The sequence below is a fragment of the Ciconia boyciana genome, chromosome 8, assembly GCF_034638445.1.
Source record: "Ciconia boyciana chromosome 8, ASM3463844v1, whole genome shotgun sequence".
NCBI classification, from domain to species: domain Eukaryota; kingdom Metazoa; phylum Chordata; class Aves; order Ciconiiformes; family Ciconiidae; genus Ciconia; species Ciconia boyciana.
The window spans coordinates 21,998,491-22,026,009 of record NC_132941.1 but is presented as its reverse complement, the minus strand read 5'-3'; the positions used below and the strand labels follow the sequence as shown (position 1 = coordinate 22,026,009).

At 54.5% G+C, this 27,519-nt stretch overlaps 1 protein-coding gene across 4 annotated transcripts in view; it reads left to right on the top strand.

Moving 5' to 3' along the window:
* Positions 1-372: 372 nt before the first annotated feature.
* The window catches only part of LINGO1 (leucine rich repeat and Ig domain containing 1), a 166,641-nt gene continuing 139,494 nt past the window's right edge, over positions 373-27,519 (top strand). Inside the window, exons 1-2 of one of the 4 annotated variants that reach the window (XM_072870634.1) lie at positions 373-697; positions 15,989-16,161. The gene's annotated coding sequence lies outside the window, so the exon portion shown is untranslated. The remainder of the gene's footprint in view (positions 698-15,988; positions 16,162-27,519) is intronic. The other 3 variants (XM_072870632.1, XM_072870633.1, XM_072870635.1) reach the window with 3 other exon arrangements.

The following is a 27,519-nucleotide window of genomic DNA, read 5'->3' as shown; positions in this document are numbered from 1 at the left end:
GGCCCAAAGTAACAGAGGTGGGTTGCTTTGTGTCCTGCTTGCTGGGGCTCAGCATCAGGGCTGACCATGCCCTGCACCCGGGGACACGGCTGAGCCCCGATAGCTCGACGCACCGATGGCTGCAAAGGCAGCTTTGCTTTGCTGTCGGGGCTCAGCTGCATCGCATGCCCAGCACCCCGGGGAGCCCGAGGGAGGCGGGGGGGGTGATGGGCAGCCCCGGGGGGTGCCGTGCATCCCCGGCAGTGTGTCACGCAGCCGTGTCCCCCACGGGCTGGCTATGCGGACGCTCTCTCTTTAAAGCAATCCCGGCCGCGATTTGTCACCGGGGCCGGGCGCGGAGGGGAGCGGGGAGGCGGGGGCGGGCGCGGCGCCTCGGTACGGCGGCGGCGGCGGCGGCGGCTGCTGCTGCTGCGGGAGGTGCCCGGCGCCGCGGCGGCGAGCGGAGCCTTGAGCCGCGTTGCGCGGGGGCCGGCAGCAGCCGCCAGCCCCGGGGTATGCGCTCGCCCCCGCCGCTGCCGCTGGAGCGGGGTGCGGGTAAGCGGGTGCGGAGGAGCGCGGAGCCAAGCGGAGAGCGGCGGGGAGCGGGGCGCAGGAGCCCGACCGAGCCCCGAGCGGCGGAGGATGCGCCGAGCCCCGCGGAGCCGAGCCCAGCTGCAGCGCGGCGCGTCTCGCCCGGCCGCCGCCCGAGCCCGCGGAGGTAACGGCGGCGGAGGGGAGCGGGGCAGCCGCATCGGGCTGGGGCGGGGGCGGGGGCGGCATCCATCCCCCGGGGGGCGGCGGCCGTGGGGCAGGTGGCACCCTGCCACCACCCCGTGCTCCCTGGAGACCTGCGGCTCCTCGGAGCACCGCGCAGCAAGTGGCACCCGGCCCCCTCGCAGCGGGGCTGGGATGAGGGAAGGGCCCCCCCGGCGCGAAGGGCTCCTTGGGGCAGGCAGGTGGGGGTCGCCGCGCTCTCGCCGCCCCCCCCCGGCCATCGGCCCACCGCCCGAGCTGCTGGAGGCCCAGCCCGGAGTGATGCTCAGCGCCAACCTCAAAACCACCGCGATCGAAGCTCGGCTTTGAGGTTCGATGCATCCAGTAACCTCAGGCAGCGCTCACGGGAGACGGGCCAGAGCTCAGCGCGGGGCTGCCTGCTGCCGGCAGGCCGGTTCCTTGCCCGCCTTGCCACCCGCTCCCCAAAACTGGCCAACTTCGGGCTGACCCTATCGGGCACCTGGTACCCAGCGCAGCCGGCAGCGGTACGTGCAAAGGGAGCCAGTCCCTGCCTTGGGCAGCTTAGGCTAGAGCTAGAGGAGATGAGAAGGGTGCCTGGACCATCAAGGCTGGACCTCTAGGGACGAAAGGCTCAATGATGGATGATACCCTAGGTTTAGCAACGAGAGGGGTTCAATTTGATCCCAGACACTTGGTTTCCAGCGCTCCATTCACCAGATGATCCGCCCTGCTAGGGAAGCTGCCTGCATGCGTCTTACATCTTGCTCAGCTCCCTTGCCAAATTAGGGCAAATTGCAAAGCTGTCCCCCTGCCCCCCGTCCATATCTCTGTTGAGAAACTGAGTCTCTTCTCATGTTCCTCGACTTGTACAGGTGCAACCCACCGCAACAGCAACTGGAGGGCCCCAGGGCTCTCCTTTTATGTGCTGCGCTGCTAACAGAGGAGAGAGAGGGGTTTAATTATCCTCAAGTGTCAGTTCAAGATAAATCTGCTGGGACACAGCTCTTGGCAGGTGCGAAATAACAGGACGTTTTCATGCATGGGAGGCTGAGCTGAGAACAGTTCAGTGGTTTAATTGGCGGCTCCTAGGAAGGGTTCATATCAGGGTACAGAAAATGGGACGGTGCAGGCTCCAGCGGTGATCCTGGTGCTACAGCTGTGGCAGAGGGAAGATGGATGCTGAAGGCTAAGAGCTTTCTCCGGTGTGTTGCTTTGGGGGGTGCAGAGCGGGTGCTCTGGGCTGGTAGCACAACCTCAGGTTGATACTGTCCTCTGAGGGGCTGATGCTTTTCCAGCATTGCTTCATTTCTGCTGATCTTTTCAGTTGGTTCCCGAGGGAGTCCTTGTGGGGCCATCAGGAGACGTGCCCCATTTTATGGGGTACCCGGGGAGCTGAGAACGAGGAAATTACCTCCAGAACCAGGGCGCTCAGGAGCTGTCTTCTAGCTATGTAAGGTGGGATGGCCGCAGGGTTTATTGAACAGCTTCTCTTCCCTCCTCCCACCAAAATCCCTGAAATGCTTTACAGGAGCTCTCGAGATAAGCATTTGAAGAGTTTCGGTTCTCCAGCTCCATGGGAAAAAGCCTCTTCCCTCTCCAAACGGCTGTGGCAGGGGAGCTCGGCGCCCACAGGGAATGTCCCCACCCAGCCAGGGCTGCAGCGCTGGGATGCACAGAGCATCTGTCTCCTCGTCTCCCGTCCCACCCGTGCAGTGCTCGTTAGCCCCTGGAGCTGGATTCAGATCAGAGAGCAGAAGCTCCTCCATGCAGTCCTCCAGCTGTGGCATCCCACCGTGGCCGTGTCGCTACCACAAAATGAGACCTCTCTGCAGCTAGACCCTATGACGTGTTGGTCTAGGACACACCAGCAGGAGGAAGGACATAATATTCTATCTTATTGTTCATCCAGATGTGCTGAGCTCTTCTCTGTCCTTAGCCTTCCCAGGGGTGGTGTGGGACAGATGTTTTAAAGAAACGGTGCACCCCCATCCCTGCTGACTCGTTGGAGGAGATGTGGCTATGAGGAGCTGGGGCCGCTGCTTTTCTGGATGAAGCTGTGGTGTTGTGTTGTTATTGTAGTTATGTTCCTTGTTTTAGGGTCCCAGGTAATGACTTAGTTGTACTTCATTTCAGTGCTAGGTGGAACAAGCCAGCCCTCATGCAGCTCCCACCAGCATGTAACAGCAGTTGGTACTGTCTCATCCGTACTGACCACTGTCAGTTCTGGCTCCTCTTGCTAATCGTTGGCGTCTGTTGCTGACACTGTTAGGAGATGTTCAGTAAATGTTCTCGTAAGATAGTGAGTTTTGTAGATGCGCAGATACGGTGTGTTCAGGAAGATCCCGTTATTAGATGTCATCTCAGCACTGTCCCCTTTCCATTTGTGCTTGGTGAATGCTGCAGTTTGCTTGCAGCCATGCTTCAGTCCTGCTAGAGTCGCATCCCTCCTTTGCAAATTCACATGAGTGAAACTTGTAGGTTGATGGTCCTGGTACTGATCACTGTGGCCTGCATGCTGCTGATACTGATGCGGGATAGTTGGGTATCTGGCCAGGGGTTTCTTGGCTGAGGATGGCTCTGAGAAGAGGCTTTCTGTCCCTTGCTGTAGTTATCTGTGCCTGAGTCTCTGACAAAGGCATTGTGGAGGTGTGATTGAGGGGCAGAGACCCTTCCTCACTCCTCTTTGGAGGTCAAGCTGCCATGAGATGGATCAAGTGAGAACAGAACCCACACTCATTTCAACTGCAACAAGCTTTTGATGCCACCTGTGACAGGAGCATATTTAGACTTGATGTATATCCCCCGCCCAGACTTTGGGCTTTGGACCAAGGCGTAAGAGCTTTTGACACATGCATACACAATAAGGGAAAAAAAAATAATTAAACCCACAATCCTCAAAATGTTTGCAAATCCAAGAGCTTATCCTCACCCCTGGTAGGCAAAATTAACCAAGGGTAGGATCAGTAAATCATAGAATCAGCCACTTTCATCATTGAACATGAGGCGGCTGGGAGCGCAGCTGGCACAAAGCAACGTAACCACACCGAGTCTTTATGGGGATGCTCAGGATCTGGCACCGCAGGATTTTTTCTTTAATACCTGTGCAGCGAGTGGCTTGGGAACCAGTGATACATGGTCAGGATTGGGCCTAAGATGGGTGTGATTAAGAAAAAAAGGCTGCCTGAGGTACCAAGGGCACCCACTGAATGAACCCCTTCCCGGCATCGGTGGAAGGCACAGTAGCTGATTCAGGACCAAATGGTCTGAGCTAACGCAAGCTCCCACCTTTGTCAAAGAGGTCCGATAACTTCTCCCTCCTCAGTGCTTCAGATTTTGGTTGAACTCCCACACTTTTAGCCCAGGGAGCAGATTCAAACTATCCCTGCAAAGCTGAGAACATCCCATATGGAGATCAGCACATCAATGCCAACAATAATAACCATAAAGGGGCTGGTTGTCCAGCATCCCACCACTTTAGCCACTCTCCTACCTCCACTTACCATCAAAGCCCATCTCCAGTGAGGCTGGGCTCTGCTGCTGAGCAGTGGCCATCATCTCTCCGTACTTGGGGGAGTGGCGGGGAGGTGGAGCAGAGCTGTACAGTGAGGTGGGAAGGGATCAGGCTGCCCTGGAATATCAGCATCAGTGGTGCACAACACCTCGAGGCAGCTTCCGCCGCAGCTGACCATATGTGGGGCATGTGCCGGCAGCAGCGGGGAGAAGATGAGCTGGCATTTGGCCTTCAAACCTGTCCTACTGCCATGCCGAGAGCAAACTCAGAGCGGGCAGAAGTAGGGCAGGTGGCATCTTCCTCACCGGCGTTTGTGTTGAGCCAGGCTGGTGTGTGCTCTGCGGGCAGCAGCGAGCCTGGGCTGCCTTGGGACAAGCTGCGAGTGGAGGTGGACAGCACAGGTCTCATTAAAGTCAGCAGGGGCTCAGAAACCCAGTGCACAGGGAGCATTGCAAGCGTCTGAAGGCTTTTTTCGGCATGTTTGGATCTGGGATGTTGGCCGGAGCGGCAGCAGCTCCCGAGTACCCCGGCGGTGTCGGAGGCTGGGGTCAGGCCAGTCCATCTGGAGTTTCATGGCATTATCTCTTAAACGCCTTTAACTGCAATAGGATGGCCTGACTGATTGGATTGTGCTCTGTAATTAATTAGCTGGGTGCACTGTATGGGAAGCAGCTACAGCGGGCAGAGAGGGGGGAACCTGCCGGCGAGAGCCGTTAAGCTTCAAATGGCTGTTTCTCATTAAACCAACTTTGTGCAGCATTAGTCACTGGGCGCAGGGGGTTAGTTCCAGTGTCCTGGCCCTTTTCCAGGCAAGTAATTGCGTTTTTGCTGCCCGACCGTTCCCCCGGAGCTCGGTGTGCTGCACCCCGCTGCTGACATGGGAGCCACCAGCCCATCCGGCCTTGGGGACCTACTGGGACGAGAGGGTCGGTTCAGGCTGGGGTTCACATAAGGGTGGTGAAGGGGTGCCCACTCTCCTCGGGAAGCCCTTGTGGGGTGACAGACCCTGCAAGGGGTGTAGGATTGTGCAGCCCGAGCTGCCCTGCAGGTTCCCTTCCCATGCCAGTGACGGCTCCCGGGCATGGCTGGCATGAGCCCTGCCGCTCTTCCCTCCCTTGCCAGGGCCTGTGGGCTGCTCCCTACTCCTTCTGCCATGCATTTGCTCGGGGTCCTTTGTCTGCTTTTAGCATCCATTTGTATCTTTAAACAGAAAGCATCCCTCTTAGGTTAATTGGGTTTTTTTTTCCCTTTGTGTTTACTGTGGGGATTAATAAGGAACTGCAGCGTAAGGGAAATCTGCAACGGCTCCTTGTTTATTGTTTAATTTAGGAAAATGCTGCTGGGCTGGGCTTAGCCTGCCTGGTGCTGATGCCGGGCCAGGGGCAGGGAGAGGAGGGCAGGGCGAGCATCCGTGTGCCCAGGGGACGGGCTGGGAGCCATAGAGCACATCCCCGCTCAGCTGGCCCCGACAAGAACCATGCCTTGCCCCCGCAGCCGGTGATCCCCGGCCAGCTGCTGCGCTGGTCCGGGGTGGCGAGCGGGCGGCCCGATCCGGGCGGGAGTGGAGGGGACGGCAGGCACCCGTGTAACTGCCCGCAGGAGCCATGAGGGCCCTGGGGAGGGGCTGAGGCCTGCTGGGGCTGGGGAGCCCGGGCAGCCGCCCTCCTGGCCTGCGGCAGGGCGAGTCTGCTCAGCTCCTTGCGGTCCCCACGGCTCTGGCTTGCTCAAATGTTTCGGGTCTTTGCTGTTTTTTAAGGGGGTCCTTTCTGGGCGCGTGTAAAGCCCTGCGGGTTGCCGAGTGCACCTTGTTTGTAGCTCTAGGCCCGCTTGTGCACCTCTCCTTCCCAGGCCCTCCCCTGGCCCTGGCTGATGGCAGCCGTAGCCGTAGCGTGAGGGCAGGAGGTGGCCTCGCAGGGTGAGCTGTCCCCCCGCTGCTGTTGTGGGAGGAGGGGTGTCCCCTGCCAGCCCTGGGCAGGGGTGGCTCCTGGGTGATGGCACCTTTCAGGCCTGCAGCCTCTCCCTTCTCTTGCTGGGTGCTCGTGTGGGTGGTGGAGAGCGGTATCTTCTCTGGGTGCCTCTGCCAGTTGTTGGACGGATCGCCTTGTAAGGTGAAAGCTGCTTGCTGCTCGGGGCATCCTGGGCCCCGGTGCAGGGACAGCAGGAGCCATCTGACTGATCCATCCAACGTCCATGGCTCCCTCTTCAGCTCCTGGGTTCCTCTGGTGCCCGTTTGGAAATTGGCGAGCTGGGGTGACCTCTGCTAACAGGCGCGTCTGTGCTCTTGTAAAATTTCGAGCTAGCTTGTGACGGGGAAGCTGATGCCCTGCCCGCAGATGCCCACTGGCATCAAAATGGTCCCTCTGCCTGTTTTGCCTGTGTTTGCCTTTCCCCTCCTGCAAGCTTTGGGAGGTTTTGCCATGCAACCCTGGGTGCAGCTGGGGAGCACAGCCCGTGCCTCCCTGGGCACGCTTATCAAGCATCCCTTATCAAGCAGCCTGCCGCATGGTGGGGGGTCTGGGACGGGCTCTCCCCAGGCTGCAGCGGGCCAGGGTCTTCCTGATGGTGCGAGGAGACTGGGGTGGAGGAGAGCAGGGTTGGCATTGCTGCCAAGCTGGAGAAGAGTTGTCGTGCCCTCTGCACCAAAGGCTGATAAATCTTAGAGGAAAGAAAAACCAAAAAAACAAAGAAAACCCAACAAAAAAGGCATGCGCCAGCTCAGCTTAACCCACAAAGGAAAACCACGTCATTTAAAAAAGAAAAGCTTTTAAAAATAGATTTTTTTAGCAGAGAATGCCACTCAGGAGAATCAATGAGCTCTGTTTCAAGAGTTGGGGAAACAAAACGCTCCAGGAGCTGTGAAAAGAAACCTCTCATTTTCAAACTCTCCAAGTGTCATGTGTGGCTCCTTGAGCTCGGCTGTGCTGGATCCAGCCTGGCTGTGTGCTGGTTGCTGGCTGCTCCCGGTTGCTGCCGCTTGCTGGAAACAGGGAACTCACCACCTTGGTGAAGGGGAGAAGCTGTGACTTGGATCTGTGTTACATCTTGCCTTGGTTTCCCACTCGCCGGCGGGGCCGAAGTGGTGGTGGTGAGCCCCACGGAGCATCCCTGATTTTTTTGTTTTAATTGGCTAAGGAGCCCTCTCATTTGCTTCAGCTCTGACTAATGAGGCGCATCTCACTGACTACGTGTCACAAGCAATAAATTTCTTGGGAGCTGCTGGGCTTGCAGAGATGCGCTCATGCTCCTGCCTGGGCTCATCCTCTCCTCCTCCACGTCGTCCTGCGCTGCTGCTTCTTGCCCCAGCCTGGCCCTTGAGCATCCGCCCAGAGAAAAAGAGGAGGGTTGGGATGAAAAAGTCTGGGTGTGAAAGATCCTAAGGAAGACATTTTTCCCATCAAAAATGCATTTTTATTGAAAGATTTTGCAGGAACAGGTCCCCTTTGGTGAGAAGGAGTAGGTCTCCAATAGGAAAATCTAGATGGATCCATGATTTTCAAGGCATTCCCCATGGGAAGGCAATTCTGGCTTTATCAGGAGTGCCCCGGTTGCTCCAGGGGGGTGCAGAGACTAAATTCTCCTTCCCTCCCTGTCCTGTGGCTGTCAGGCCACAGACCGCAGTGACAGGGGCCAGAGCAGCCATGCTGGGATCCTGGCTCTGGAGGGTGGCATCCTTGTGTGTAGTAGGAGTGTATGGTATAGGTATTGTATGGTATAGGTATTGTAAGGTGTTCATATAGGTGAGGAGAAGGCTTGTGGGTGAGCTGGGGACTGCCACCCTGGGGCAGAGATGCTCAGCCACGTCTGACCACGAAGGAAGGGTTCAGATGCTGCTCTGTCCGAAGGTGCAGACACCTTTATGCTGTTCGTCACTTCTTGCTGGGTGACACTAACCTTGACTCTCCTGGCATCGTTAAGGGACTGCTCAAGGTTCTAATCATTGATGGGAAGCATCAACTATTAACACCGCTCCTCTTTGTATTCTAGATGGATTCTCTTTAAGCATTTCTCTTAGTGGCTCTCCAGTGTTAGCTTTTGTTTTCTGCTCAATAGCTTGTCTAATAAACGCCATTATCTTGGGCACAAATCTACTTCATGTCTCAATTCCACTTGGCAAGAGTTGGTAATAACAGCGGAACAGCATCCTTTGAAAAGGGGCTCTGTCACCAGCAGCCGTGGATGCCACTTCTCCACTTCCCACACCTGTCCCCAGAGCAGATAAAGACAAGGGGAAGATGCGTGGCCAGAAAGCAAAAGGGGCATCTGCCTGATAAATTGGATGTCTAAGCAGTGCCGGCAGCAGTCAGTGCAGCATCTCTGGGGAGCAGGGCAGCTTGGTCCCTGCCACCTTGGTAATTAGAGAAGATGTGCTTATGGCCTGGGATCCTTCCTAATTCCAGCAGATTAGAGGAGAAAAATGGTGGTGAAGGGTGATGGCTTGTCGGGGAAGGAGATCAGAAGTATTCCTTACAGCTTGAAGGAGCTCTTCATCTATGGTCAAATAAAGCTGTTGCCGCCCAGTCTAAATCTGGGCCTGGAAAGCCCTGGTAGGTGCTGGGGTGCTTACTGGGTTTTGGGTCAGCCTGCAGGTCCATAAGTGGAAGTATTAAGGTGGCTGCATATTTCATCTGAGAGCAGCATGTTCCCGAGGGTGTTTAAGCCCACCGAGACCCGACCCTGATGCCGGCACTGCAGCAGCTCTTGCTTGTTACCGTCCTTCCTGCGCGAGCAGCAAAAGTGGAGGGCGACTGGTGTTTTAATTAAGGCAAACCTCCAGAAATCTGCTAGGCCAGGCAGAGCTCAGCTGCTGCATTGTCAGAGCTTCCCAAGGAGGGTTTTCCATGCTCAGGGGGAAGGAGACCATCAGTGGGAGGGCACTGCCCAGGCTCCTCTTCTGAGCTCTCAGTTGCCCCATTGCTGGGATGTCTGGCTGCCACCAAGATCTGTCCCCTCCCTGAGTTATAAATATTTTATCCTCTCAGTACCTACTGCATCAAATAATTTTTTTAAAAGGTGTTTTCTTTTTCTATTTTTTTTTCCTTACTCGATTCTTGCATTTTAAAATGCACCCGCCATGTGTGCAGCACTCAGACATGCTTTCAGCTTCCCCCCAAATGTAATTGCTTTAAAACTGCAGATAGTTGGCGAAAGCAATTTTCTCTACATTACGGAAGACTCCAGCTCCTCTCATCCTTCATGCAAGTCGCTCTCCTGCAGCCCTGCCTTCTCTCTGCCGCTGTGCGATGCTCAGCGCCTGGGCTGGCAGTACCTCTGCTTTCCAGGATGGTGCTCTCACTTTTCCAGGGCTGTGGGAAGAGGCTCGAGCAAGCACGTGGTGAGGGACCTCTCTATGGGGGATAACTAGCTTCTGTTGCAGCTTCTGCTGAGCAAGGGTGATGCTCGCTGGCACCAAAGCCCTTCCCTTGGCCATGCTGCAAGCAGGGTGCCTGCTGATGCCATGTCTCCCCGGCTGGCTGGGTACCTGTGCCAGGCATGTGCTCGTCTCAGTTTTGCAGCTCCACCGCCTGCACGCTTAACATGCTCTTTCTGTTTGCAGGACGTGTTGCGCTTTCAAAAGCATTAATGATGGAAAATAAATTGGAATCTCAGAGAAATAATCTTTAGGCATTCTCTGTAGGCCTTGTCTTGCCTTGCCTTCCTCAGCCATGTTGAAGGCTGCGGCTGGAGGGGAATATAAATGAGGAGGAGCCCTGGGTCCCTCTGATCTGTTGCGATGCCTCTTGCTCAGTGGATCTCGCGGCAGGGAGCCTGCCCGCTCACTGGTGCTGATAAACCCGAGGAAGTCTGGAGAGGGTGGAAGTGATAAGGCGTTGCTGGACCTTCTCGGAGGGCTTGCAGTCCTAAGTCAAAGAAGGCCAGAGAGCTTGGGGCATGAAGGCTTCTGAGGGTCTGTGCCCTGCTTGCTTGGGTGGCTTTAGTTGCATCCTGGCATGGGGCAGCATTTCTCTGTGCCGTGCTCTTTGGTTCTGCACCGTGCTCTTTGGTTCTGCACCAACCTGTCCTGGGGAACCAGGACCTTGTGTCAGGGACCTGCCTTGCAGATGGAGTTAGGTTGCAGGTAAATGCACCTAAACGTGCTCTGTGCACGCTCCAGCTGCAGCATTCCCTGCCCTGTGCTGAGACCCCATCAGGTGTCAGTCTCCTGCTTGGAGGGGAAGATGGGATCCTCCCCAGGACCACGGCCCTCACAAGCAGCAGGGCGTTGGTAGGTGATAGGTGCAGGACGTTTCCTGCCTGAAGCTCAGTTTGAGCCTAAAAAGGATGAAATTTGCTGTGTGTCTAAAACCAAGGGTCTTGGCAGGAGCAGATTCGGACGTGTGGAGGAGTGTCTGCCTCTCTGTCACAAACGGTCCCTGCCTGAAATGTGACTTCCCACAACTGGATAATTAACGCCATGGCAGGTTGTTCAGATGGGAAAATCCTACCAAGTTCTCAGTGCTGACATTTTCACGGCAGCCTTTGGAGGTTCCCTCTCCTCCTTTCCCCATGCTTCCTGTGCTGGAGGGAGGGTGCTGGTCACCCTTGGGATGTCCCTGCCAAGGCCAGCAGCAGCATCTTTGGAGGCACCCAAAGGTCTCAGCTGAGCACCCTGGCTGGCTTTGTCAGCATAAAAACATTTGGTCCCGGGAGGAGAGCCAATGTGCCAGAAAACCCACTCATTTCTCCTGCCCCTGCTCCTGCAAAACAAATGCAGAGCTGGCATGGACCATGAGCACACGGAGAGCTGTAACTCACACTGGCCTCCAGCAAGAGGCTGTTCAGGCACCATTTCCTATCTTAGCCTGGCCCCTGGGCTGCTCTTGGACGCAAACCAGCCTTGTAATGAAAGCTTTTTCTATGTCTGTTTGTTTTCTGAGCATCAGTTTAACATCTGGAAAATCCTGTTGCAGCAGAGCCCAGAGCACTTCAAGGATGCTCAGGGAGAGGACAGATGCTCTGTAGGGACCCTGTGTATTCCAGGCGGGGAGAGAAACTCAGCTGTCCTCCGCAGACAGATGCCCGATCTAGGGGTCGACCCTCATGCTTGCAGGCAGGAAGGGCTGAGGTCTGGTGGCTCTGAGATCTGGAGGCTGTATTGCTGAACAGGATTTTGCTTGAAGGACAGAAATTCTAGGGTTTTGGTGATTCTAGCTCTCGGTTGTTCACGTGTGCATGCATCTGCACACACTGAGGGCGGTTTGTGTCCTCCTCTCTCCTTTTGAATGGGAAGAAACCCAGCGTCTCCCACTCAAAACCTACTGAACTGAGATTTTCTGCCCATTTCCAAGGGGTTGGGCTTGGTGTGGTGAGGGCAACGCTGAGGTTTGCTCCCACAGTATGGGTGCCCATCACTGGGAGAGCCTGGCATGGTACATACCGTGTCCTCCCAGTCTTGGACCTTTGGAGATGTCTTGATGAGGAGCTGGGGGTTTGGGCAGGGAGGGTCTGAAACCTGCTGCAATCCTCACATTAGCATGTTGAGTGGTGCTTGTACGTCCCTCTCTTCAGGGGCTGGGTGGTGCTGGTGGCTTTCAGCTCCTGCTGAAGCCAGAGCCATCTGGCTGCTCCGAGGTGCTCCATACCTCCCCCGAACTGGGACTTCTTGCAGCGGTATCCTCCCAGTCAGATAGTTATGTGCTGTCTTAATGGTGTCAAGCTCTGAATGAGCTTGGGCAATTTGCTTTATAAAGCAATGCACTAAATATGTCAACACTCAGTGCATGTTTTTAATATAATATTTCAGATTGTTTTGAAAGAAGCCAAGATCCTTCTTTCCCTCTTCATTAGGAACATTTTATGTGAAAGAGATTAACAATAGAGAGAGTTTGCCAGAGAGAAAGCTTTCCCAAGTATTTGTTGCTGCTGAGAAATCAGCTGCTTTTTACAAAAAAAACCCTCAATGCATAACTATCAGGGCAATTAAGCAGCGCATAAGCTGCCAAGGCAGGTTGTAGGATTGGCTTTGCTGGTGCTGTTGAAGGCCAGGCTTGACTGTAGCAGTCGGGCATGCTTTAGGCACAGTGAATCCCTGTTCCCAAAGGGGAAATGGACTAAATGACCCACCAGCAGCTCCTGGCCACCCGGGAGTTTCAGAAATACGGTCTGAGATGCTCTGGCATGAGCACTTCCAGGCTGGGGGGTGAGTGGGTTTGTGAATCTTGCACTGTTTCAGCCCAGAAATGATGGCTTTGGCTTTTAACTTGCTTCTCAGCAGGACCAGGGGTGGGTTCTGTCCTGGTCTCCAGCTGGGAGACTTGGTCTCCTGCCATGGAAAGGGTAAGACCTTCTGCCTGGCTGGTTCCAATGCTCTGTTCTGGCTGGTGCTGCTCAAAAGAAAAACCCCCAAATCCCACTGCAATACTTTCATCAGGGAAACTGGGTTCCTGTCTGTTCTCCAAAGAGTTTCTTTTTCATCACAAGTTGGAGGAAACTTTCAGGGAACTCCAAACTTTCCTCTTCAATGAGGACAAACCTGGAGAGATGGTGGGAGGGAGCCGTTTCCCAAAGCCCCTGCCAGCCCCAGTCTCTTTCCATCAGGCCTCCCCAGCCGTGTCCTCACGGAGGCAGTCTGAGATGATTTCCTCACAAAACAGAGGGCAGCCAAGAGCCTGGAGCCTTCCCATCATGGAAAAGCCTGTCTGAAAGCTAGGGAGCCCCAGCCTTATTAGCTGGGGTGGGTGGCACTGGGGCAGTGGACCCTGGAGAGGGATTTGAGCGAAGGGGGTGATCTCGCTGCCAGGATCAGTCCAGGAGAAATGCTCCAGGCAGGAGAGCGTGCAGATGTTGGCATGACAGCTGGCTGTGCCAGGATGCTCTGACCCAGAGCTGGGCTGTGCTTGTGCCAGTCTGACCCAGGGCAAGGCAGGGCAGGGGGGAACAGATGATGTGGCTCCGAGGTGGGACCTGGCATGTTGTGTGTGTGCTCGCTGCAAGATGGTGCTGGGGATTAGGGGAGGCCCGGTGAGAAGCTCCCTGGGATGCTGCTGCCCCACTGTAGCACCATCCCCTTCTGCACCCAGGACGGGCAGGATTTGGTTTTTCTTCACCTCCTGGTAATCCTACTGCTCAAATATTCTTCCTGCAGATCTGTTTGGTGTTTTTTTTTTTACTGCTCTTAAATGGAGTGTTTAAGCTTATTCTTTTCTTTTCTGTGAAAGAGGCAGTAAATCCTTTATCCTGCCTGGCTATTTCTGTGCGCGTATTTTCTCATTGTGCTCCAGCTTGTCAGCTGTGTCAAAGCCCGGAAACCTTGGCCTCTGTTGGACTCCAGACTTGGATTTCTCTGTATTTAACAACACAGGCTCCCTTGGACTATCAGTTATTTTCTCTCCCCTTGGTGTCTTCCTCACCCCCCCCCCAAAAAAAAAACCTGGTTAAAAAAAGCCCTGACGAAAGGGAGCAAGTGGAGAGGTAATGGTCTGTCAGGTTTGTCCCTGGCACAGCCTCCCAGCACCGTCAAGGAGTTACAACCGGGGTGTGCTCCTGTCCCCCCGTGCCTCTGGGGTACCAGGCCTGCCCTGGGGAAGGGGAACCCCCCCGCTGCCCGCCCTGGGCGAGGGAGCTTTCCAGAGATTAGCTTGGGATCTGGGGTGTCTAATGCTTGGGCAGTGGATCCAGCGAGCACAAGGGCAGGATTTTGGCGTGCAAGGGGATTAGCCAGGGGGAGGCGGACGGCTGCCTGTGCGCTGGGGCTGTGTGCCAGCTCCGGCTGTGGTGCCCGCTCCTGGGAGCAAGCATGGGGTGTCTCCCTGGGGGGGATCTGATGGAGGGACAAACAGCCAGCCAGCCATCCTCATGGCTGGAGAGAGGAAGACCAGGCTGTGGTGTCGGTGGCCACAGGTGGGACTTGGGATGATGGCATGTGTGCTCCAGCCCGCTCCGTGCCCCTGCGGTGGTGGCAGCAGCCTCAGGCGGTCAGTGCCCCCCATTCCCTGGGGCCAGCTCCACCAGCTTTGCTTTGCAGCCGCGCTGGTGCTTCGTGAACACCATGGCAGCTTACCACACTGGGCAGCACAGGTGTTTGTGCGAGAACAAAAGAATAAACAATGGAAACTGTGATTAATTAGCGCAGCTAATTAGCAGTGTGGTTGGCCTGGGCTGGAGCTTGGTAAGGTGCCAAGATCAGAGGAGAAGCCGGGGGAGAGACTCTGGTGGGAAGCTCTTTGGGGAGTGAGCCGGGGGAGCAGGGAAGGGGAGAGGATGCTTTCCCACCACCCCTTTGCAACATGCCCGTGCAGGGAGCTGGGATTGGGGAAATCGCCACCCATATACCTCAGAGGTGCTGCTGATGTGCAGCTATCGCCATCCCCAGCAGCATCCTTCCATTCCCCAGCGCTGCCTTCGCTGAGACATCACTTCCCTTGGCCACAAGCAGCATCAGGAGCTGGGTGTTAGACCCCCCTGCGCTCTGGTACTACAGGTGTTAATTACCGAGCCCTTGTTAGGGTCGGTGGAGTTGTCTTCCCCCATGGAATGGCATCCTCCTCGCTCGCCTTCCCCTACACGGTACGGTTGTCTTATTCTTTGCTCTTCATTTGCAAATTAGCGCAAGGACCACGATCAGCAAACAAATTTGCAGCAAGTGCATGGTGGGCTTGGAGATTTGGAAGAATCCTTGGCAAATATTTGCCAGCCTATGACGCAAACCTCGTGAATACTTTTCATGACTGAGAGATGCTGAGAGTAACTGCCAACTTGGGATAGGATGCCAGACCTCAGGTTGGGGATGGCTGCTAAAAAACACCTAAGCTAACAGCACTTGCTTCCATCCTTCCTGCTCCCTGCCCTCTCACTGTGCAGTGTGGGGATATCTTAAGAAGTGATACACTTGACTGCAGCTGTTGCAGGATCACATCATTCCCATTAAAAGGTGTCTGCGGCTAAACACCATTTGCTCAGCAAGGTCTAAAGCAGTGCCCTTCGGAGTAATTGGGAGATGCAGTCCCTTTCCTGAGGTTGGGATAGTCTGTTTTTCAAGGCGCCATCGCTTTATTATTAATTTGTTAAACATTGGCTGCTCAAAACTGTTTTAGACACAAAAAAGGATGTGAGGTGTGCCTTGGGGACCTTGCCGCTAAACAAATGTATTAAATCAGACCCGTGCTGGAGAGGATAGTGCTGCACGCGAAAGCGAAGCTGGTTAGAGGAGGGGTGAAGGTGCCACCTCCTCCATCAGGAAGGGGTCCCGCTTCTCTTTCAGCATTGAAGTCGGGACGAGCGCTCACAGGACCTGCTTTCTCTTAGTATTTACGAGGTGGCAGTGAGATCCCTTGACTTGGGAGCAGAGAGGAGAGCTCCCCCAGCCTCATGAGACCCCCAGCTGGGCCCATTGAGCTGGGGGGGGTCCTTCCCTTGCATGTTCTTGGCTGCGTGCATCAACGTGGGCAGGGGGGCTGCTTGCCTAGGCAAGCTTGTGCTTTCTCTCCCTCCCCACCAGTGATGCTGCAAGTACAGTACCACCCTCTGGAAACAGCTCCCAGACGTCACCCTAAGCCTGGCAGGAGTCCCTCAAGGGGTGCTGGACCTCTTCAAGTATCCACTTAGTGTCCACAGCGGTGTGAGACCAGCGAGGTTCCCACCTGATTCTTCTTGTTTCCTTGATGATGGGGAGGGGGGAAATAACAGCAATATAGAAAAAAGTCAATATTTAAAGTTCGTCACCTTCCTAACTTTCAAGTCAAACTTGCTGTGGGGTTGGTTTTGCTCGGTGGGCGCTCAAGGCCATGTGTTCCCAGCCCAACGTCTCCTGTGCCTTCTCACCCACAGCCTCCTGCGCCCAGGAGCCATGAGCCACCCTCAGCGCCCGCAGAGCCGCTGGAGCAGCCCCCCGGCCGCGGCCCCCCGGCGCTGCTAGGCTTCCCCGCTCCCCCAGGAAGGTGCCCATTGCTGGCAGGGAGAACCAGCTGTGCCCGCACCCAGCCTTTTGCATCCCTCCCAAGGTAAGGACCGCATCCTTTCTGTCTGTGAAAAGCAAGGGGTTTGCAAATGCAAGCAAAAGCCAGGTTATTTCTTGGGTCATTGCATCTCCTGCCTTGCCGGGGTGGGCACCGTTCCCTGGGCAGTATGTACAGCTGCCTGCTTGCAGATTGCCCCTCTCCATCTTGGCTTGCCAGGAGGGTGAGGTGCTGGGTCAGGGGTGAGAACTGCCCTTGTCTTTCAATTAAAAGGTGATTTTGAAGGTGGAGTAGCTCCTGATGTAACCCGTTGCTTGCAGACCAAATCCTATCTGTGAATTTGCTCATGGCTTTAGAATTGCTTCTGGGATATAGCCTGGGCTGGTGCAAGGAGCCAGGCATGAGTGGGACCGGTGCCTTGCGACTGCCTCAGCTTCCCTGATGTACTTCCGAGGATAACTGTCTATAATTCACATCTTAATGATGCTTTGGAGGCTTCCCAAGCACACGCCGCCTTTCCTCCCACTGTAAAAGGCCTTTGGGGTATTTTGGAGGCTTCCTGCGGCGGGGAAGTGAGGGGTGGCTGTTGGGGGATGTTTGGGAGAAGGCTGAGCCCCAGTGCCAGTGAAACACCCTTGTCTGCTTTTTTTAAGGTTTTTTTTTTAAGGTTAAAGAAGTAGAGCTTGGCTTGCAGGGAGTGAGCCGGGGCTGAGGCTGATGCGGGGCTAACTGCTCTCCCGATGGGCGCAAAATTGGTATTCACGGCTGAGGAGTGGAAATCAGGTTTAGAAACTAAAAACTCGATTTCTGGGAGTGTTTTGGGTTTTGAGATTTTTGGGCCTCTTGTTTTCAAGCTTCTTCTTGCAAACAGAGGCATCAGCTGTGTGCAGGAACATACGGGAATCACAGTTTCTTCATGTGTGTAATCCCCTGTGCAGGGGATCTGGGACACAGAGAAAGATGCAGATGTCACCAGCCTATCGCAGGGTGTGAGCATGGGCACAAAAGTCCTGTTCCAGAAGGTCTGCGAGAGGGTCGCAGTGGCCCCAGTGAGCTAAAAACATAAGTCAGAGCTGGGGCCTGGCTTGTTCTGATTCCCTTTGGGAGCTCACTGCCTGCACCCCGGGAGCTGGGATCAGCTGGGATGCTCCAGCCCTCCAGCCAGGGAAGCAGGGGCTGGTTAGCACTGCTAAGGCTGACATCCTTGGCCATAAATATCCAGCCCTCTCTAATCCTCCCAGTAGCTCCAGCACCGCTGTTTTCCTAAGAGTTATTTGACTCTCTGTGTTGCACTTCTCAGACAAATGGCTTTTAAATAAAACCCTCTGCTAACTCGTTAGGCCTCCTGTCCAGGTCACTTCCTGCATGGGTGATTTATAGGACTGCTTTTAACGTTTTATTAACTTTAAATCGCTGGGGCCAGTCAGTCGGAGTCTATCCCATTAGCTGTGGTGAGTGGCAGCCCAGGGCATCAGACGCTCCTGCAGCCTCCCTTGCTTCTGGGGTGGCCTTCATGCTCTGAGAGCAACCATGGGGCAAGATATGGGAAAGAACAGGAAGAAGATTCAGATAAGGAGGAATAGATCTGGGATGGATAAGTGAATCGCATACGGGTTAAGGAGATAATGGGGCTTGTGATCGTATCTGGGGAGCTGGCTTATCTTCTGCCGTTGGTATGTGGTTTCTCGGCTGCATCCCCTGCAGCGCGTGCTGGACCGTGCAGCGATGGGAGAGGAGCATCAGGGCTTGGTAAGGAGGTGGCTGCTCCAGACCGATCCCGGCAGGGCATCACTGCCGAAGCATCCCTGAGCACCCACCCTGGGTAGGATGTGCCTATATTAAATCCCTCCTCCGGTAGCAATGCCAGAGACAGAGCCTTCCTCCTTGCCTTGTGCATGTACAAGCCCCTTTAGCTCCTGGCATCCCATCCGATCCAGCGGGCTGCTCCTGGGGAGCCTTGATCCTCTTCCCCGCCATTTCAAACCCTCTTCTGCAGCTCCTTCCCCCTTTGAGCAGTGCCAGCTCTGGACAAGTCCTTCAGTCCCCAGTGATGGGGTGAGCAGGACTGGGCGCAGCCCTGGCATGCAGGAGGCTGCCAGGTGCCACTGGGGGCTGTGCGAGCGGAGACCGCTCCGGTTGGGAAATCCAAACAAGACGGAGATTGTAAGTAATGTGAGGCTGCAGCAGCAGCTTTGATTATCTCTGGTTTTGTTGTTGCTCTCCCCCTGTGCCCTGTCTTTGTTCCACCTATGCTCAGAGATGTTATTCAGTGGAGTTTTCCAGCTCTGGGTAACAGGGGAAAAAAAACCCGAACTCCTGCACAACCAGAGCTAATGAGCTCCCTCTGAAAATAAAAGCATCCTGAGTACAGCCTTGCCATACAGAGCAGCCCATTCTCTGTGGCTGCTCTGGCCACTGCCTCTGAGTGGTGGCCCAGCACGGGGCTGTTGGGAGCTGAGTGGAGCTGTCACGTCCCATCCTTCCCCCCAGCCACTGCTCATGTGAGGCATCGAGAAAGCTGAGCCATGGTTTGCTCGTCTGGCAGAGCTCTGCTGCAAGGACGGGGATTTGGGAGCATCCCCGTGCTGTCCATACCCTGATGCAGACCCCGTTGCCCTGTGCGTGCTCACAGGACAGGGGACACATGTCCTCACAGGACAGGGGACACACATCCCCACAGGCCAGGGCCAGCTTTAAGTGTCTTGGAAAGGGATTTGGGTAACATCCTAGCTCTCATCACCCATTCCCCTGGTGTGGATGTGTGTAAGGAGATGGGCCGGCCGGGGCTTGCTGCAGTCCCACATGTCTGCAGGGAGAGCAGACCTGCAGTCCCCAAGGGCTGTCAGGGTTGTCAGGCGTACGGCCAGGAGGGAATTTATCTTGCAGCAAAGCCAGCATCTCAAAGCCATCGCTTCTGATGTGCCCGTGATTTGCTGAAACCTGCGTCTCCTTTGTCATATTTCTGTCTGTGTCTGCCTCAAATCCCAGAGCAAAGACTGAGAACTTGCTCGCAGAGAGGAGCAGGGTTTTTTTTTCCTCCACCTTTAAATATTTATTTTGAGCTCTCAAGATATGCACGCTGTGATGTGGGGAGCCCGCCTGCGTGCTGGCAGTGTCTCCTGCATGGCAGAGGGGGGGGCTGGCTGCCCTTCCCTCCGGGGAGTGCAGGCAGAGCCTTCCCCCTCCTTCTGCCGCTGCTCCTGTGCAAGAGCTGGGTCCGAGAGGAGTGACGTGGGGTGTTCGCCTCTTCCCTCACATGTGCTCACATGGGAACAAAACCCAAGGCCCACCAATGTGCTGTGCAAAGAAAGCTTGGGGTTTTGAGCTGTGTTTTTGGGGAAGGGGCTGAGACAGAGGTAAAAGCGGCTAGCTCCATCGCTGGGGTGGCACATTCCAAATGGCACCCATCCCTCCGTACCCTGCCTGACTTTCCCTGTCCCTGGCAGCACGCAGAGCTGCCACTGGAAGCTTTCCCTCTCGTCTTCACAGCTTGTCCCGGGCTCTCAAGGTCGTGCAGGTAACCGAAGTGATGCCGCCAGCCTTGGCTCTGCAGCCTGAGCTGCTGTGCTGTGCCCAGCTGTGGCTTTGAGCCTCCCTCCCTTTTGCTTTTCTTGCCCTACTTTTCCAAACCTTCCTGCTGCCACTGCTTGGGTACGTGGATTGAATTCATGGAGAGTGGCCCCGTGCCGCTGGGATGCACGTGCCTGGCATGCCAATGAGGAGCTGGGCTGGTGCCAGGTAGCAGTGACTCTGCCCCGGGATGTGCTGGGCACTGAGGGGCTGTGCCAGAGCACAGCCACACTGCAGACGTGGTCCTGTGTGTCCCTGCAAAAGGGGAGATGGAGTCCCAGCTGGCTGCAAGCTGGCACCCTCCAAGCACTTCCCTGGAAGCTGGTTCTCCTGCAGAGCTGGCTCACCTCTGGCTCTGCCACAGGGGTGCCTGGACCAAGGGAGAGGGGATTTTGCATCTTCTCCTTGCAGCTCAAGTATGGTGGTGGTAAACTTCTAGGAGAAAAGCCAGGAGCTGGTTTCTCAGCAGCTCTGCAAGGGACAGGAGGATGTCTGCCTTTCCAGGTGAGCACACAAATTGCTACCTCTGCCTCCAGCTGTTGCAGCCCAGGCGACCCGCTCAGCAGCTGGCACTCATCGGCAGACCGGCTTGTCCCCAGTCCCCCCCCGGCGGCGCCAGCCACGGGCTCCCCGGGACCTGTAAGCATGTGGGCACTGATGCAGAAAATCCTCTGCAGAGGACTAGGATTGGATGGCAGGTGCAGCTCTGCCAGGAGATGCCTTGAAACCAGCACGTAGCCAAAGGCAAGAGAAGGCAGAGGAGACAATATCTGATATAGTGGGATATTTTTTTTTTTAAGGAGAAATAAATGCAACCCAGCTCACTGGTACAGTGCTAGCACTGGAAAGCTAAACTCCAGTAAGCTGCAAAGTGATGAGGTTGGGATCATGGTGGTGATTTCCTGAGCTGCTTTTCCCATGGCTGCCTGCCCTCTGCCTGTACCCGCCACAAGCTGGCAGCAGGACCAGCCCTCTCAACTCTCACTGAATTTCAGACCAGAACAGCCTCATTAGCAGGAAAAGTTTCCCTGAGATAAGTTACTGCTGCTGTAAGAAATGCAATTATCTCTCTCTTCTGCTATTGCAACTGTGGGCATTGAAGTTTGTTGCTCTTAACACCGTGTCCTCGCAGAGCTCTTGTGCACAGGAGGGCGCTGCCAGGAGAAAAAAGTTAAATTATAGCAAGGACATTTTTGGGAAAGAAGCTCTTGTTATGGTTTGTTCCCCCTTGGTTGTCTCATTGTGTCAGAGCCGCTGCACCCATGCAGACCGATGCCAGCCCCTGCCTGCCCCTTCCCTCCTGCCTGCCCTTCGTGGCACCTGCCTGTGCGTGGCTTGGTTGGGGTGGTGGCTGCGAGTGTTTTTTAAGGAAGGCGGAGGAGATGTGCTGTGTCGGGCTCCTGTTCTGCCTGTGCCCCTTCGTCCTTGCGGTGTCACCCCTTGCCCAGAGCTGCAACACCCTGGGGCTCCCTGGCTCTGGCAGGATTATTCACCAAGCAACACGTCTGCAGGAACAGACAGTGCCAGAAGTGTCTCCTGGGAGTGAAAATCGGAGGTCTGAGACTTGTAGGAAATATTTCCTTAAGATTCAAGATTATTCAGTCATCGGTCATTTGACCTAACGAAACCCTATGGCACTCCATGAGCCATGGGGAAAGCTCCCAGAGCACATGCAGGGGAAGTTTGCAGCTGGAAGTTGCAATAACTTATTAGTGAATGGCTGGAATAAGTCATATTTCATAAAATCAGCCAGGAAAAGGATTGCTGATTAATTCTTTTAAATAAACAATGGTGAGTAGTGTGTCTCGGTTCAAGCCAGACTGACTTTTACAGCAATTCATGGATTTTTCCACAGGAAAAATCACTTTTGTGGGGATTTCTGGTGCGCAGGGTGCCTGCTTGCCTTCGTGAGTAATTCCCCAACCCCCCCGAAAGCACCGGGGTGTGGAAAAATGATGAACTTCTCTGCGGGAACTGCAGGGGGGACTTGAGAGGGAGGAAGGGTGTGCTTGGCTCTACCACCGCAGCCGATGACTGTATCCTTTTGAAAAGCACCACAGGAGGTGGGGGAGTGGGAATTTCACCACCAGAAATGCTGAAGGAGGTGAATCTTGGGGAAAAAAGAGCAGAGCGGAGATGTCTGTGCATGCTGTCCTGGGCTCGCTAAGTGAGGTTGGCTGGGACCAGCTGATGCTCTCCCTTGCAACGTGCTGCAGCACTCCTCTGGCAAAGCAAACACCCGAGGAGAAGCATGTCCCCGCATCGTTCATTTCTATTTAATTTTTTTTTTTTTATTTCCAACACCTTGGCTTTGTGCTGGAAGCCGGCCAGCCTCTGTGGTCCTCCATGCCGCTGGGATCCGTGGGCCCAGGGCGGGAGCGTGCGCAGGAGGCATCAGCGTGCGGCTGGAGGTGTAGCGTGCGTCTGTGCGATGCTGCTTTTTTAAAACAGCCGGGGTGGGGAAGTGCCGGGCGAGGCACTAGTCATAGGTGTGAGCAGTGCCTGTGCCCGGAGGCGGTGCTGGGGGTGGCGGCGGCCCCTCCTGTGGTGTTGGGGGGTGGCTTTTAGTTTGGAGCTGGAAGCAAAAAAACAGTAGTCGTTCTGCTGAGCCTAAACTTGAAACTTAATTTGGTTTCTTGGTGAGGTTTTCTTGACTGTTCTTGGTGAAAAATGCAGGTATTTGGCCAAAACCTTTGCGTTTCCCAGCATGGGAAAGGAAAGGCGGCACCATGGTGGGAGAGGCTTGTGTAGAGATGCAGTTGGGAAGGACGAAGAAGGAGAAGTTAGCCTCGAGGTCGGTCCAGCCTGGGGAAGCCACAGGCAGGCGGACACATCCCTTGGTGCAATAACACCCCACAGCAGCGTGGCTCTGCCCATCAAATACCCGCTGGGTCTCCTGTCCCTGCAGCCACTCCGTGGCATTGGCAGGGGCTGCGTTCCCTGACCAGCGTGCCGCCTCCTCCTTCTCCAGCCCTCCCTCCCCTGTGGTGCCAATCCCGTATTCATTACGATGCCCGTGTACTTCTCTAAGCCCAATATACTTTGAATTACTGCTCATCTATTCCTCTTGACATCCTCATGCTCATAACTAGGAAGCCTGCGTTACCCATTTGCACATCTGTCAAACTGCGTGTTCCTTGGCCATTTCCAGAGATACATAAAATTGCCCATGGTTATGACATTATTGACAACCCGCCCCGTCTCCTTCCCCCTCCCCGAGCCCAAATGGCTGCCTCGCTTTATGAGAATTGATATTTGGGCAGTAAATATTTTAGAGCCTCATCTGATGAGTGTGTCTGTGCGGGTGAATACATTTCTGGCTGAGGACAGATGTTGGAGCTATCTTCATTTGAAATGCAGGGCCTTGGCTTTCTCTCTCCAGCCCTTGCAGCATCTCTGTCATCTCTCTCCAGCCCCCCCAGTGCTGCCTGTTCCCGACGGGAAGAAAGGGAATTGGAGGGAAAAGCCAAGCAGAAGTTGCCGGGAAGGACTAGGGCTGGCTGGGCTGGCAGAGCTCTGCGAGGGATGTTGGGTGTCAGTGGCCCATCGCTGCAGCATCCTGATGCTGGGCTCCCCATGTCCGTCAGCAGCAGGATTGAATTTCTATGGGCAAGGTGTTTTCCTTTCCCAAATGTGGGGAAACCACCAATTCCTGCTGTGTTGGACATGTAGTTTCAGCCCTTTTGAAAAAAAGATGGCAAGCATCAGGCTGTCTGTGGTTTCCAAGGGATATATTTTGACTCGGCTGTTCTGAAAAGCTGCTTCATCTCCAAAAGTTTCAAAACGTACTTCGGTAAATGCCTTTAAAGAGGAAACAACTTGGGAACAACACAGCCTGGGTGACCTGAACATTTTTTTTTTTTATCTTGCTGAGAAAAGCAAAGGAGCATTTTCAGTTCCTCAAAACGATTTGCTCTCTTTTCCTTCAATCAGCAAAACAAAAAGTGTTGCCTGATTCCCAGGGAAGAGAAAAAGCAGATGCAGCTCCTGCAGAGCGAGCTGGTGCGGTGGAAGCAGCCCTGGGCTGGACTGGAGCTGGCTGCAGTTTGGGGTGTCACAGCTGGGCTTGGCTGGCTCTCAGGTGGGGGCATCAGGAGTCAGGGGGCTTTTAAAGTACATCTGCACTTGGGCTCTCTGGGAGTTTTGCTTGTGCTACTAAGTGGAGTTGTCCTTGCACCCAGATCTGGGCCTGGGCTGGGACTCAGCTCCCTTCCCTGCAGGGAGGAGAACTGCACGGGGGTCTGGCACAAGCGCTCTCCCCCCCAGCGGGGCTGGAGCACAGGCAAGGCTAGTCAGCCCATGGGTCCCCTCGCTTCGTGCCTTCTTGTTGCCATTTTCCTGCTTTTTTTCTCCCCGAGCCTGGACTGAGTGCATTGAAATGTGTAAAAAAATCAGCTGCCTGCGGGCATCTTCGCAATCGCTCCATTGCAATTCCTCTGAGCCTTTGTGTGAGGGCAGGAGTTTTCTGGCTCTGAAGCGGGGTGCTGCATGCCGGGCTGGGACCCCCTGCCAGGGGGCCAGGGTGAGGTGATGCGGGGGCTGTGGGGCTGGCACCCCCACCGGCGCGTCACCCGAATGCCGGCTGTTCCTGGGGTGTGGGTGTCCTTTCCCCACCCTCTTCGCCTGGTGATGGGGGAGCAATGTGCAGAGGGGACTCGGCAGCATCACTGGATTTTTAGGGGCAGGGAGTAGGATGGAGCATTTCTGGGTCCGGCTGCTTGAGGTCTGAAGCTGTTGCATAGGCAAGGGGGGTGCCCAAGGGGGTACGTGGATTTCCAAGGGTGCCCTTTGGGCCAGAGCCCATCAGCCACCTTCTTGGGGGCAGCTGTGCCGGTGTTTGCTGGTACCATGGTGCTGGTGTTTGCTGGTACCATGGTGCCGGTGTTTGGTACCATGGAGTCCACTGCAGCTCTCACATCCAGTTTGCTCATGCAAGGAGAGATCTGCAACATCGAGGAGCTAATCTGTATGGGACAGATCTGCAAAGGTGCTGGGGAGAAAGACAGTGTCCGACTCTGCTTGCAAAGGTTTGTGTCTCCATCTCTAAAAAACCTCGCTGCAGGAGCCATGCACCGAGGTGAGGAGTTCAGCGGCCTCGTTTACTTGCTGATGAAGGATGCTGCCCTGGCCCTGGCCAGTCTGCTCTTTAACAGCAATATAGTATCTATTTATTTATGATTTCCGTGGGTGGTGTTTTGGATGATCTATTGAGCCAGAGTGAGATATTTTGAGGCACGGTGAGATATTTTAAAAACATCTCATCACTCTGGAAATATCCATGGTGCGATAGCTGCGTATTAGTCATTCGGAAAGCAAGTGATTTCAATGAAAGAAAAAACATTTCATCTTGTCAGAGCATTTTCACTCACTGTCTGCCAGGCAGCTGCTGTCAGTCTTCAGTCTCTGTGGCTGATTTTACTCTTCTCAGGCTCTGCCTTTTTATTTTATTTTCTAACAAGAAATAAAATAAACCCTCTAATGGATATTGGTAGCTATGAACTCATCAATTGTCAGTAAGAAAGAGCCTTTAAAAAGATGCAATCAACCCTCTTTGCACTGGATTATTTCCAGTGGGATTATTTCTCCTGGGGACTATCTCCATTTGGAAGGAGAAACTCCTCCTCCAGGTATTGGACCTTGAACAAAAGCCCCTGCCTCCAACATGATTTATCCCCCTGGAAAGTGGGAGTAACTCCAATACTCATGCACACCAGCTGGGGATGCAGAATGAGGCTCACGGAGAACAGGAGGAAAGATGGTTTTCTCCTAGGAGAAAAAAAAACCTGTAAGAAAATACGAATGATGAGGCCCCATCCTGCAAGGGAAAACAGCACAAAGCCATTCAGCAAATCAAAAGCCAAATGACCTGTAAAAAAACCACCACCATGGTAGGAGAGATTTCTACTTGGAGGGAATCCGCCATAAATCACCTAATATTCAGCTTTGCACTGCCATTTGGGAAAACGTTCATCATATTCTACTGGTCTCTGCTTTACTTTGTGTATCTATAGCTGAGGTTTCTATAGCACAGCCCACATGCCCCAGGGAGGAGGCGATTCGTCCGAGATGCTCCCATCTAGTTTGATCATTCTCCATAATCAGGCTAAGAGCAATTACACTGTAGTTACGCTATGAGTACTATGCACTGTCACTTTGTGGGACACAATTGCCATTGCCTTGTGCAACCAGTAGGTAACTGCTTAAACAACTAAAAATTATCCCTTCATGGTTAAATGCTTGCTTGGTGTCTATACCCAGAGTTTTCCCGGGGTGCAGGATGCTCGAGCACATCTAAGGGCACCTCCAGGGAAGCCTGGTGGGAATGTTTTGAGCTGTTTGGGGGATGTTTCTCTGTTGCTGCGGCTCCGCCTTGGCCATCTCCTTTGAGTTAGGGAGTCCTGGCTGGGTTTCCTTTGCACCCACTGCCAAAGCCCCACGTGCACAGACAGCTGCCTTCACTGGGGCTTGCCTGCTCCTCCCGGTGTGCTGCCATGGTGCTGAGCTCCAGCTGCATCCCTGTGCATGCCCACTCCACCTCCCGCCACTGCGGTCAGAGTGACTCCAGCCAGGGGTTTAAAATAGAAGCTATTAACTAAAGAGCAGGAGAGGGCAGGGGAGGGGCAGCTGCGTCCCTCCGGGAGGATGCCAGCGCTGTCTCGGGGTTTAGTGAGCCCTGGTGTCTTGGAGCCTTCTCCCCAGCTGCCCTGGGATGAAAGGGGCATTGCTCCCTGTGAAAGCAGGAATCAGGGGGGCCAGGGTGGTGGCTGTCCTGAACCAAGTGCCCATAAACCCCATATCTCGCTAAAAGCTGGGCTCGGCAGTGGGGACTTGTAAGCTGTACACCTGTTGCCTTTTATTTCTGGCAAAATGAAATGAAAATAGCAAACCAGAGCCATTTCTTCCCTTTAACCTTTTCCCTTTCACACCCACACTTGACCCAAAATATTCTTCTTTTGGTTTGCACTTGGAGCTCTCTTGCTGGACGCTCTTAGTTCCATTAATACAAGCCGACCTCTTGCATTTCTTGGGCAGAGGCAGGATTTATCACCCACGGGGTGAATCCTCTGCTCGCTTGCCCTCTTGGCGTGGCATCTTCTGCATCCCTTTGCTGGTGGCGAGCACGTCCCCGTCCCGCGCCCCTGAGTCAGCAGTATGCTGCTGCTGCCGGCATGCTATTTCGGCTTAAAAAAAAAAAGAAAGTTTCAGTATTTAAAGTATTTAAGCAGATGGGAAGCCACAAACTACAGTCGGTGGAGGGAGCGTGTTTCATGACTAACAAAATATGCCAGGTAGGCCGTTCCACTTGAGATATTTTCAGGAATATAATCACTTTCACACATCTTCATAAATTTGCCAAAGTGTTAGTTTTCCCCCATATGGATCGGGGAGGATGCAGCATGTCATGACTGTTGCACAGCATCTTGAATGCTGTGTTTTTGTGGTGGGTTTTTTTTTCTTTCTTCCCCCCACCCAGGCTGTAATTGAAATAAACGTTTGATTCCCCCTTCCCTGTAATTAGCGGGGGCAGGGGGTCATCCTCGAGCGTTTCGGTGGGGGAGCTCCTTGGCCTCCATCCAAGGCAGGGCAGAGGAGGCAGCGGTTAAATCTCTAATAATTCCCCCAGAAAGGGCTGGGGTTGGGCTGGAGCAGTGCTGGGGATGCTGTCCCCAGTGGGGTACCAGCAGGTGATGGGGGATGCTCTAAGGGAGCCCCAAAGGCTGCATCCTTCCCATTGAGCTCCTTTGAATAGATGCTCCAGCGTCGCAATGGGGTAAACAAATGCAAAATATTTTGAAGTCATTCAGTCTCAGCATTGGTTTCTTTCTTTTCTTT